We start from the raw sequence: 12226 nt of genomic DNA on the forward strand, positions 1-12226 counted from the left end.
TTCACTTTTTTTTGTTATGTTAAGTCCATGAAGTCAGTGACCATTTTAATTTGAACAATTTATAACCAAATACGTAACCAATTTTGCAATAAAACTTTACTAAGAAAAACGTTTTCAGTGGTTTCTCCAATAAACTTCAATGAATCGTGCTACGTTTTTCATAGTAGCCAAGCTAATGTTATAAATTAAACAGATACGAGTTTAGAATGTGGCTGAAAGGGTGTTGAATTTTAATTTGGTCTGCTCAGTCAATACATCGATTTTGTATGTTTGTATTCTTCATAATGTTTTACTTTACTAAGATCTGTGATTTAATAAAACCCACCCTTTTCTTCTACATCTATGTGTAGAAAATCAGATTTGTTGTCAGTTTTGGTGGAATTAATATTTGTGTCTGATAAGTTTTTTTAAAATTTAACGATTATGAGCTTGAAATCATTCTACAGCATGGTAGAATCAACATTTATCGTTGATATCATAGACACAAATTACACACCCACCAGTTGCGAGTACAACCTTGTTAACATTCACCAAATAATCTGCGCAATAAACACCACGTCTTAAATACAAATGAACATTATGAAATATCTACACATACAATACCCTAAAATGATGACAATTCACTAAATGAACACCCAGTTCAAATCCAGTGGACCTTAGGATTCCAATTCACAAGACTGTCTGCCTAATTTAAAAATTCCAAACGCAAATCACAAATTGCTAGTTATAACAGTACCTCCAGTTACAGAAATTTAGCAGACGACTTTTCTGATGTTAAAAACATTTTATTGTAAATATATTTTTCAATTTACAGTAGTAAAACTTGATATTTTAAAATTACTCTGTATTTTATCATTATTGGTATTGAAAACTTCCATGAATTTATAGTAAAAAAAAAACACATGTGATCCAATTTTGATGAATTGAAAATTAAAAGAGAATAAAAGTTAATTAATTTTTTTTTCATATTTTTAAAATTATTTAATTTATTTACACTAATGATAATATGAACAGAAATCAAGCAATAAATATATAAACAAACATGGGATGTTTAGAAATATAAGAGGGTGTGTTTTTATATATATACACGAGATAAGTTGCATGAACGAGTGCTACACTAGCAGACTGGGAACAACAAGATAGCTGATATGAACACTTGTACCTCACCCTATCATATTTTCAGTTCTGCTATATGAGACACCTGTTTTGAAGCTTTAAACTAGATAGAACCTACAATGTTCGCTAGCTATACTGTGTTCACGTTTCTTTTACAGGTTACAGGAAACAATCAATTACCACGAGCAAGTTGCGAGATGAATTTATATTACTTTTTCTTTATTTAGGGCTGTTACTCCTTTCTCTATCAAACACAATGATTAATGTTCCGTGAGTGTGTTTGCGTGTACGCGCATGTTTGTGTGAGAATGGTTGGTTGCGTTTTCTTGCTCATAGATAGATAGTTACGAGGGATATAATATAATAATGGCTTTAATATTTTCTTCAACTTTTTCATATATTAAACACTTTTAAATTTTACAACTGATGCAATAATGTAATAATTTTACTTTTATATTTTGATCAAATAAAATACACGAGCGTAGATTTTAAGGTAAGCTCATTTTACATTTTTAAGTATATACAAGGAAAGAAATTCGGTTTTATAAAACACCATTTTATTTGCTTCTGTTGTCTGATTATAAGTTGAAAATATTGAAGAAATATATTAGTTCTATATTTTAATATTCTTGCTAATTCATCAACGCATTACTTAAGGTAGAATGTTTCAAAGAAAGGAAGTTATTTGTTTAACAATAATATTTGGTCTCAACCGGTTTAGTATGTGCTTGTACTTGTATAAAAGGTGGTTAAACATAGGGAAAAAACTAATTTTAATTTTATTTTCATTAGAGCAGAAAAATAAAATAGACAGTTAAAAAATGATGAAAATTTAAGGAAAAAAGTTATTTAAAATGCACAAAATTAAAAATTTATTTTGTAAAAAGATACTGTTACCATTCTGCATTAATAAAACATTATTAAAATGAATAATTATCTCGTTTAGTATAGATTTTCTTCTTCTAATGTGAAGAAGAAAAGTTACATTAGACTTTTAACTAAGAGTGTCTTATACTGAAAGTTGATCCTTTTCTTACTTCGTGGAATCCTTGTAGTTAGATTCACTGACAGCGGATGGACTCGCGTATATAAAAGCTTTGTTATTTTGAGGTGTCTTAATGTTGTGGGTTTTTCTTTGCGGAAGAATATTCTACTCATTTTCGAAATTAGACTTTTAATTTATCTCACCATCTAGATGATTTTTTGATGGAATTTAGTTTTCGCACAACCCGTGAACTGTTAAATCACCTGATTTTCATCCTGATCTGATTGAAGTAAAATTTCAAGGAATATGACGAACAAAAATCTAATTTTACGTCATCAGACCAGGATGAAAATCAGGTGATTTAATAGTTTGTGGTAAAAGAAATCCTGAACTTCATCAAACAAATATAACCGCTCATGGATTAAATTTATGTTAACGGCTAACCGTTTAAATGTTATAGAGTTAAATGTTGACTGATAATTTTCACAAAAATAATTTTTAATAAGAAAATTTTAAAAAAGAAATTATACGTCTATTCTCACTACAAAAAGATGAATGCTATACTTATGGATCTAAAGCCGGGTCCATCAGTGTAAAAGAATAAAACAACATTGCAAAAATGATTGAGATTGCAAGAATATTTGGAAAATGCTACTCGAACAGAGAAAAATAAATCAAAGAAATTTCCGGTACTGGGTGTTTGCTCTAACAATGGATCTGCAAAGTTTTATGATCTATCTGATTACTATGGCATCATCTATGTATTGAATTAAAAATTGGAAACCCACAACTTTAAATGTATTAACAGAAACTTAAACATACATAGACTTAATAGCGATGACAGAAAGTTGGATATGCGGCATAAAGTAAATGGCGGTGTATCGAAAAACGTATTTACCTCATATATTGTAGATATTTTATCATGAACAATAATAATTTTAAAAGTATCGTTTTTATAAGAGATGGGTGCACTTATCAGAAAAAAAGATATATTTGTAGATATTTTACCATGAATAATCAACTTTATTGATTATTAAATATAAATATAGTTGATATAATCAACTCCATTTACAGTGTACGGATGATTGCTTCTTGCCACAAGTAATTCTAAAATCAGATGATATATTAATTGGCAACTTGAAAAAAATGTTGTAACATACTATAAACACTGCCTTCTTCCATTAACGTGTATTCTTTCTGTAAAAAATAATTATTTAACTGCAATAGGATGATTTAGAGAAAGATCATTTAGAACATTTTTCAAGCCTTTTTGCCTAATAAGTGCATCCGTCTGTTACAAAAACATTACTTTTAAAATTATTATTGTTTATGATAAAATGTCTAAAATATATGAGGTAAATCCGTTTTTCGATACATCGCCATTACCTTTTTGCCGCATACACAACTTATTGTCATTGCTATTAAGTCTATACATTTAAAGTTGTCGGTTTCCAATTTTTACTTCAATACACAGATGATGACACAGTAATCAGATAATCACAACACTTCCCAGATCTATTGTTAGTGTAAACACCTCAAGTACTGTTCTTGGCAATTTGTTTGATTTATTTTTCTCTGCTCAAGCAGCATTTTTCAAATTATCTTACAATCCCAATCATTTTTGCAATGTTTTTTTTGTTTTTTTTCATTGATGGACCCGGCTTTAGATCCACACGTATAGCATTCATCTTTTTGTAGTGAGAATAGATCTGTAATTTATTTTTAAATATTATTTTTGGGAAAATTATCAATCAACGTTTAATGCTATAACATTTAAACGGTAGCCGCTAACTTAAGTTTTGTCCATGAGTGGAAATATTTCTTTGATGACGTTCAAGCTATCTTTATCTTTCTTTTAGATAAATGTTTTTACGAGTATTACGCAACCCAATATATGAAGATTGAATTAAGTCGTGGTGGATAATCTCAGTGGATAATTTCAGTACTTTAAATGTCTTTTAATTAAATTTTTGGAGTTCTAACGAACCCTAAAACAACAGCAGTTATTTTATCGTTTTACTCTTATTCTAAAAACAATGTCAAAAATACTTGCTTTAAAGCGATTAACTGTTTATTGATCGATTAATATCTATTATTGTTACCTCTTCCTTTTTATTTTATTTATGTTTATTTATTTTATATATACGTAAATGCGTGTGTGTGTGTATATATATATATATGGAGTGTTTCATTTTAATCGCCTTAGACGATTTTCTCTTATATTACGCACAATGCAAAAAAATGATCTAAACAAATGTTATTCAGATTAGAGGGAGAAACCGCACGGTTTCCCCCTCTAATTTGAATATTACCTTGGATTTATGTTAAGGTTAACATCATTTTTTTAAATGGAGATCTATTTTTGAACCCACCAATGAATAGAGCAGAAAAGTTTAATTTGGATTATAGCAGTATATTACAAAACTCTAGGTCTGCTAACGAAAGTGATCACCAAAATTTCCAAATTTCCAGGAATCTGTGGATTGCAACGTAGAACATAAATGACATTTTGAACAAAAAAGAAGAATTAGAAGCGTTTGTCTTGACTCAGCGGATGTATGTTATACTTATCAAATGAGACGCATCTCACCAACTGCAACTATTTCAGTATATGGAATAGCCGTATCCTTATCTAGCCACCAAACGACAGGAGATGGCAGAACTACAGGAATCACGAGAAAAGAACTGCTAGCAAACTTAAGAGTTGTAAGGACAATCAGAAACCAAACATTTCGAGATTATATCGAAGGTTCATACCCACAAGGCGAAGGTGAACATTCGTTGTGGAGAGATACGAGGAGTTTCAAAAGACTGCGGGTGCCATCCACACCTGTACGATCGCCTAATGGATAGGCTTGCAAAGACAGTCAAAAGACGGAACTGTTTGCCACACACCTGTGCAATATGTTTAAGTATCTCCATTCGTAAGATGTTGATGAAGAAATCTTTGAGTTTTTGGGTAGTCCACACCCTCTATATTTCTCATTGAGACTCATTACGGCTGCGGAAGTATTGTAAGAGATTGGTAGATTAAAGTGCTTGAGGAAGGCTCCAGGATTTGATGCCTGAAAAGTTATGCTTGTTATCATCTTTGCTTTAAATAACCTATTTGTTTAATGCGATATTTGGGATCACGTGCTTTCCCTCGGAATGGATGGTATCGCAGGTCACTACGATTTTAAAGTCGAATAAAACCCGAAAATTACATCTTCGTTCAGGCCTACAAGCTTGCTACCTCCTCTTTGAAACGTCTTTGAAAGACTCTGTTCTTTCAAAGATATATGTATATATCTTTATATATATATAAGAATATATATATATTTGTTTCTCATTACAATATGATATATATTGTATTTTTTTATCCAACACAACCTAGAACGTATATCATTGTAATATGTAACATCGTTAATGGTACTATGAGTAACCACCCACTGTACCATGGTCTTGTGTACAGCTTTCATTGTATAGTATATATTATGTTCTAATAATTTGTAATTGATTAGTATTATTTTTGTATATTTTGTAATGCTGTATAAATTCTCTGGTAAAAAGCAATGGAAGATTGAGACCAGAAAAGAAGACGCTGTCTCAAAACTTGTGATATGATTAACATGCCTTGTAGTTTACTCCTGGTATATTTTTGTATTTTGTACATATATTATTGTTCCTGATTATATTATAATAAATTGTATTTGTACTGTATACAGCACAGCCTAGAGTTCACTGTGATATTTAATGTCGTTAATGTTGGTCTTGTATTATAATGTTTTGTAATTCCTGGTGTGACAACACACTGGCGAATGAGGCCATATATGAGATATTGTCGAATATTGTTACATGATTAACACGCCTTTTTCTTGAAATTTATGCCTTGTAATTTTTGTGTTGTATATATATATATATATATATATATATATATATATTATCGTTTCTGTTCGTAATATAAGAAAGTGTTTTTGTACTTGTATTCAGCACAACCTGGAGTTCATTATATATTATATAAAATCGTTAATAGTCCTGTGAGTACCCATGCACTGTACTACGGCCATGTTGTGTACAACTCTTATCGTGTAGTATGTATAGTATTTAATGATTTGTAACTGACTTGTATTGTTGTTGTATGGATTGAAATGTTGTGTAAATTCACTTGTAATATGGTTACTTGTGGAAAACCTTGGTATCTACCGAGAAAAATGGGCGAACGGCCCAGCTCCTGAAGCCCATTTTAATTATCAAGGAGCTGGCTAAAAAAAAATAATGTAACTAGAGGGATCGAAGCGCGGAACCGAACAGTGCCAAGGAAGTATCCTTATTGCTGAGGACATCCTGGCTCGGTCACACGCAAGAGTGACCGGATCGTGACGCTCTGATGAAGCATTAAGGACCTTCGAGGATTGAGGGACGGGCGCGCGATGGTCGTGGGGGATGATATGCAAGGTGAATATACTCGGACCTATACTAGGTGTAGGGACGGGAAGGGTAGCCTTACTTTGGAGAAGCATCAGGGTATCCAGAAGCGGAGGTCATGTTATTTCCGGGAACCAGTAGGGACCCATCGGGATGTCAAAAGGGCGGACGAGTTATAGGATGGATGGTTAGTCTCCGTTACGTTACTTAGAGCCAGTCGGGGCAACGTCTTCTAGGCGGTTACCGGCTGCCCGTAAGTTGTTAAAAAAGAATAGTAAAAAAAAAAGAAAAAAAATATTTGTTAACTGAAAAGTGTTGTGCTTGTTACCACCTTTTTGATTGTTTTAAATAACCTATTTGTTTAATGCGATAACTGGGACCACGTACTTTTCCCTCGGAATGGAAGGTATCGTAGGTCACTATGGTTTTAAAGCCGAATAAAACCCGAAAATGACTTGAGTTCTTTCAGGCTTATAAGCTTGCTTCCTGTTCTTTGAAAGGTTGTGTTCCTTCAAAGATTTTAGTCAGTCTTAAATAAAGGCATCTTTATTCCTGATCACCATTGAGCTTCAGAGGCGGATATTCGTCCAAGCAGGCCTTGACAGAATTGTTAGTGTCATTCAGCGGCTAGAAACAAATAAATAATGTTTACCGAACAATATTGCCTTCCTAATAGTTCAAAAAGCATTCGACAAAGTTTAGCTTCCGGGTCTTGTAACAATAACGTTGAAATCATTCAGCTGATTCAAAACAACGTCGATATTTCAGAGCCGCCATGATTTGTTAGAAACGTGAAGTGCACAGGTACCTTGGGATGCCACATATTCGTGAGGAGATATGAAGAACCAGTAGGGACTACATATCAAAGCTGGACTAGCATGTGAATGATCTGGCCCTGAATGTACTTGACAGGAAGTAAGACGATTAATGAGGCTACATGTACTGGAGGACCTCGCTGATCTTAGAGGTGGTTGGTTATTGGAGTGTGTGACCCGTGATTACACAGTGGTTATTATGTTGAAGATAGTTTAAAATTTTGGAATCTATACTATTTTTATCTGACATTAATATTTGCCACTTTAGTTGGATGACTTTAATGTTTTCTGACTTTATTATTATCTGTTTTTATATGACTTTATTAATCATTACCTTTGTTTTTATTAACTAATCACTTCTCTTGTGTCATGAGAGGTAGTTCATATTATTATTATTGTATTTGAAGATGGCTATCTTTCTAGAAGATCCAGAATACCTAGTATTTATTGACTTGATCAAAAGTAAAAGAATAACAATTAGCTTGCGTCTCAGTATTTTTAGTAAGCAGGTATTTTATATAAAATAAATTACCAGAGAGTCTATCCTCAACTCACAATGAAATCCCAAAACTTCTTGCACTTAAGTTCAAAACAAATCTGATGCGCTTTTATCACAAAACGGAGTACATCTGTAACATTCTTTTAGCTTCTACGCTCTGACTGTGTTTGCACACATCAATTTCTGGCCTTCAGCATTATGTCTCCTCTTGGGCTTTGAAAATCTCCTGACGTAATAGCAGCTGACCCACCTCTTTGTTCAATCAAGCCTAAACTTTTCAGAAAACATCCATCGTCCCAAATATCATTTTTATTCTATTTTAATCATTATTTTCATTGTTGTTTCTAGATTATTCTCTTTTTACACTTTATTGTCTGTTATATTTTTATTTAATTCTATTTTTCTCTTTCTCAATCTCATCCTTTCTTTAGCAGATCTCTTCCGTTGCAGTATCTCTGCGATGAAGAGATACTGCATACTGATAGATACTGAAGAGATTCTGGTAGTGGAAAAAGTAACCGATGTTGACTTCTCCAGATATTGTATACCACGATCTGACTTGACACATCTTTGCAAGATCTTAAGGAAGAATAAAACACTAGGAATCCATAATAAATTCTGAATTACTATTCTGTTTGGATGAGGAGGAACGAATAAACAAAACAAATAAAAGTCAGAAAAATTATGAAATTCGCACGTTTATTTTTTTAATAAAAACATCATTATTCACTTTACTAAAGAAACAGGAGCAGGAAAGTGTGTGAATATAATATTATAACATTTGCCACTTTTCAACAACTAAATAGAATAAGTTATAGAAAGACAGTAAAAGGAAATATTCTATGTTAGGTTTCTATCAGATCATTAAAAAAAAATGATTGCTTATAATTATGTACTAGTCTATTTTAACAATCCTTTCTTGGTGGGTTTATCCAATTTCATTTCATACTTGATTCTCTCTCACAAAACCAGATGTCAAATCATTACAAGAATGTTAAATTTTATTGTTCAAATCGTAAGATGACTAAATTTTTTAAGTGACTTTTTTCTGAATTTTATTACGGTTGAGAAATTGTTCTTATATGATACTTACGGACAGAAGTAAAAAAAAAATTATTTAAAATATATTTTCTGAAATAGTGGAGAAAATAACGTATTTCATAAAAGTAAAGATGAGTGTTCCAAGTATTACAGGAGTTTTATTCTTCCTTTATCGAAGATGTGGAGCTTGGAAGGTGAATACATAAAATAGTAAGGAATTGAAAGTTCTGGTAGAGAGTTATATAGTCTTCTCCAAGAATTATTAATAAATAATGTAAAAAAAGAAATTTATGTGGCACATAAAGTTATTTTTATGGAAGTTCTTTTAAAGTATTATAATAGATTAAAATGTGTTGTTTCCTCTAATGTTATACAAAAAAGAATCGCTTTGAAATGTAACAGTAGAAGGAAAAATTATGCAGTGAATGGCTTTCCAAAATTATATGATAAATGAGTGGATTACATGTATATCATTACACGACTATGATGCCCGAGCTTGTTATTGAAACAATAACAAAGATGGAATTGAGTGTCAGAAACAATGCTTGGAGAATAGATGGATTACAGACAATTAAATGCTTAATCAATACATCTCAAAACAGGAATCTACCAAAAGGGTTTATTAACCCTTTGATGAAAAGTACGTTTCATCTTAGTTGTTGTCTTGACATTATTTAATGAAAAATTATGATGTTGATTCCGTGTAGTAAACATAATATATGAAAAATAGTGTTTAAAATAAATATTTTTAGTGACAATATAATTTTCTGTTATTTTTATGGAGTCTGTAAAAGTTTTGCTCTTTTTGATTAGATTTGTATGTTGAGTTTGAATTTGGTCTATTGCTTACTATATATATATAAACACTTATAAATAAAACTTATAAACTAGAATTCCATAATAAAAAAATAAAAAGTATTTGCGGTCTTAACAAAATTTGCAGTCATTAAAATTTGAAGGAATGAACATTTTTCCTTAGTTAAAATAAAATCAGTTACTTTGATGGAAATCACTAAACAATAGAATTTATAATAAAAATATAAACAAGCAAAATAAGATTTCTTCCAAAACTAAAGGTAATATGAATCTTAATTTACAGTATAAGTAGCGGGTTGCGGAATTATAGTTATGTTTTAAACTATTGAATGAACGTCAAGAGTAGCATAAATTTCCCAACAATTATTTATTTATAAACTTCTCATTAAGAGTCCATCTAAAAATTATAATTACCTATACATAATTTACGATTTAATAATGTATTTATGATTTTATCGACATATAAAAATAAATAAATTGACAATAAATTAATCGGAGTAAAATAATAAATATGTAGTTAAAATGAAGTCACTTTTTATGAAGCTATACATGTTATACAAGTTCATAGTCTGCTTTTATTATTTACAGAATCAGTCTACCTTTTGGCTAAATAATTACCTAATAAGTTTAGTAATTATAAACATGAAAATGTCCATTTATGATATATGAGCTTATATGACAAACTTTTTTTCTCATAAAAAAATATATAATTTACCTATAAACATATATAAGGGGAAAACTGTTTAAAAATGTGTTTAAATAGATTGACGAGTTCTCATTTAAATCAATTAAAAGCTAATTTAAAATAGGACTTGCTTTTTAAATAAGAAGAAATTAGAAAAAATTCTAGTTCAGTAACATCACTGTTGTGTTAATTCTAAAACTGATAATTCAAAATTTATCTTACGAAAAAGAAAGAATTACGTATTTGGAAACCGATTCGTACTTTAAATTTGTATTTTATTGAAAAAGAGTGAGTGTATAAATTTACACATCTGGATGTATGACAACCAACATTGCGTGTAATTTATCAGCCTTTTAAACCTTCAGTCACTATAGAATTCTCGAAATTCCCTCCTTGGAAATATTTCTAGGATTTAAAGTACTTAAATGGTGTTATTTAAATTGTTTATTTATTTATTTTTTGTTTGTTTTTTTTTTTACATTGCCATATAAGCATGAAGAGCTTGTGCGTTGGTTATGGAAACGTACCGTATGAAAAATGCCGTGCCTGACCGGTATTCGAACCTAGGACCTCCAATTTAAAACCCGAGACGCTACCACTCGCGCCACAGTTGATTTGGATGTTTAAGAATTTTTCTTAACTTTAATTTAATCGTAGTTATATTACATCTAAACCCTTGCACTGCAATTTGAAGTAGGTGGAAAATGTAACGGTACCTGTATGAAAGTATGACTACCGGTTGATTAAAGTATGGTTACTGTGTTGCATAAAGATAAATTAGTGCGATCCAACTAACGGTCTTTACGGTATATCTCGAATTTAAATTCCTTTAGCTGGTATTAGGTGACTATCATGTTCTTTTAATTTCAATATTTTTACAACTATTTACGTAGATGGCTATACTTTTCTAAGAAATGAAGTTCTATTAGCCACACAGGTACATACACACACAAATGCCGGAAAACTGGAAATTGTCAACGTAAAAGTAAAATAACAATATCTTTCAACTAAGACTGATTTAAGAAGCCAGCGATTTCAGACATTAATTTTCGAAAAAATAAAACTAACGAAGGACTGAATATCATTTTTACACAATTAAAAAATTAAAATGCATTATTTAATATCCACTTTGATGCTGAAAGTAGATATTAACTTTGCGTTTATCTTTAATATAAACAAACACAAGTTTCGGTTAATCTAATATAATTATTTCCGATCATAACTTTTATCAGTTGTAAGACGTTTTCTTATGTTGGATAAGTGTAATTACACTGCTTAAGAGTCAGGATTGACAGGGAATTTGTTGCTAAGAATAAATTGAAAATTGTAGTCATTTAACATTCAAATGAATCAAAATCCGCGGTTGACTACAGGGTAAGGATTTGCCTACGAAATTATGTTAAATTACCGATTTAAAGGGGCAATATTATTAAATCACACAGCGATATATACATGCAGATACAAGTGCAGATGTAGAAAAATATGTATTTATGTTAATGTAACTATTTTCCATAAAATACAAATTTAAAATGCGATTTTATTTCTAAACATACAATAATACATTTCAAAGATCTTTTTGGAACTGCTTCCTTTCAGTAGTACCGTTGTTGAACCAGAAAACTGTTGCAAAGAATTATTCTGAAAGAATCCCTTCAATCATTTGGGCAAAACAGATGGAGTTGTTGCGAATACAAGTGCGTGCAAGCGCGCTACACACAAACATATATTTATATTTCAAAGGTATTGTCCTCAGTTTTCTCTAACACAGTCGATTTTATTAATATAGAACAATATACCGATAGTTTGGGAGAAATCTCGGAGGAATTTTACGATATTAATAATTCTTCCCAAACTCGGCACAG

The sequence above is a fragment of the Lycorma delicatula genome, chromosome 1, assembly GCF_047948215.1.
Source record: "Lycorma delicatula isolate Av1 chromosome 1, ASM4794821v1, whole genome shotgun sequence".
Taxonomy (NCBI): domain Eukaryota; kingdom Metazoa; phylum Arthropoda; class Insecta; order Hemiptera; family Fulgoridae; genus Lycorma; species Lycorma delicatula.